Raw genomic sequence first — 1,892 nt, forward strand, 5'->3', positions numbered from 1 at the left:
CCTCTATAATGGCATTCTCATCCACATGAGTTTGTAAAGGTTCACTAGAGAATTGACAATAGAGAAGGTCTTCTATTTCTTGCATAGCAGCTGAATGGTCATCATTGCAGTAGATGGCATTGCAGTAATCTTTTGAGGTTTGAACAGCTTTACCAGAAGGAGAGACTTGTGGTTCAGAAGTGCAGATGCCCTTGTTCTTTTAATAGCCTTCAGTTCAGCGCCTAGTGTCTCGAGGTTGGATACCATCTTTTGTTGTCCTAGTAAGAGCTGTTTTGCAGAACAAAATTGAAATCAGGACTTTGTTGAACAGGTGGTGGGCCAAAACAAGGAGGAGGAGCTTTTGGCTGTAGGCTGACTTGATTTATGAAGCTATTCCCTTGATTCTGAACCACTGGTTGCTGAAAACCCTGTTGACCTTGGGTGTTACCTTGGTACTGATTCTGTTGAACAAAGCTTTGAGGAGGGTATATTTGGTCTTGGGGGTCGGCCACATTGTTGCTCCTATAGGACAAGTTCTGGTGTTTATTGAAGTTGTTGTAACCATTGAACTTGTTTTGATTCCCAATGAAGTGCAACTCCTCTTGAGTGAGACCCTCTTCATTGGTATTTGTGAAGCATCTCTTCTCCTCACTCACATAGTTTATAGGCTTTTGAGTGGCAGCTAGGGCTTTGTCAAGCTTGATATTCAGCATTTTGATCTTCTCTTCCAGGCCTTGGTGTCTACCAGAATATTCTCCTCTATAGCTTCTATCATAATCTTCCCCATAGGTGTCTTGGCTCATGGCTAAGTTCTCAATAAGTTCCATAGCTGCATTGATTTCTTTTGCCACGAAGTTCCCATTTGATGCTGTGTCCAACTGATTTCTGATCTTGGGGACAGCTCCTCTATATAAAGTGCTAAGGAGAGAGGCTTCTGAAAAGCCATGATGTGGACACTGATTGGTGTAGCTTCTAATCCTGTCCAAAGCTTCTCCAAAGGTCTCATTAGAATGTTGAGTGAAGCTGGAAATCTGGTTCCTTAGCTTTGCAGTCCTTGAGCTTGAGAAGAACTTGGAAAGAAAGGCAAGCTTGCACTGCTCCCATGTGTGGATGGATCCTCTTGGGAGGTTCTTTTCCCACTGATGTGCCTTATCTCCAAGGCTGAATGGGAACAATCTCAGTTTGAAGCTGTCTTCAGATACCCCATTGATCTTAGGTGAGATCACAAACTCTGTCAAACTGATCTAGATGCTCCAAGGGATCCTCCATAGGTAAGCCATGGAACTTCTGATTTTGAACCATATTGATCAAAGAGGCCTTCACCTCAAAGTTGTTGTTTTGGACAGGAGGTGGCCTGATTCCTGCTCCATACTGGTGTGCATAAGCTCGGTCATTCTCACCAACAAAGACTGTGGAGGCTGATGACGTATGGGTGGGTTGGGGAAGGGTTAAGGCTGGTTAACTTGAGGTTGGTCTTGGTTCTGGTTATCCTGAGCGTGTCTCTGATGGACCTGAGCCTGTTGAACTTGAATTCCAATCCCATTACCAGCTCTTTGACCGTTATCAGCTTCTTGAGCCTGATGCTCATTCCCAACTTGGTGATTCATTCCTAACCTCTCCAAGTGAACAGTTTGTTCTCTTTGTCTTCTGGCTTGGCTTCTTGTGATCATAAACCTGAAAGCAAAGCAAAGGTGATCAGTAAAACAAAAAAAACTTTATCTCAAAAACTATATCAGAAACTAAAGCTAACAATGCCCACACAATATGGCAACATCGCCAATTGATAAGTAAGATTTTTAGGTCTTAGATGGGTTATCAATCCCTTATGTCACTTGCAGTACAAAGGGTATCAATCCATAAGTGTGGTTGCCAGACACTAGTTTATGTGATAAGCTCTTAAGTCAAGTGATCAA

The 1,892-nt window shown here is 42.9% G+C and overlaps 1 non-coding gene across 1 annotated transcript; it reads left to right on the forward strand.

The window, feature by feature from the left end:
- Window positions 1-918: 918 nt before the first annotated feature.
- Window positions 919-1,025, forward strand: LOC112090057. The gene has a single exon (XR_002901416.1). It is a non-coding gene; the product is annotated as a small nucleolar RNA R71 (small nucleolar RNA).
- The last annotated feature ends 867 nt before the right edge of the window (window positions 1,026-1,892 follow it).

Source organism: Eutrema salsugineum, unplaced genomic scaffold (assembly GCF_000478725.1).
Source record: "Eutrema salsugineum unplaced genomic scaffold, Eutsalg1_0 scaffold_11, whole genome shotgun sequence".
Lineage (NCBI taxonomy): Eukaryota > Viridiplantae > Streptophyta > Magnoliopsida > Brassicales > Brassicaceae > Eutrema > Eutrema salsugineum.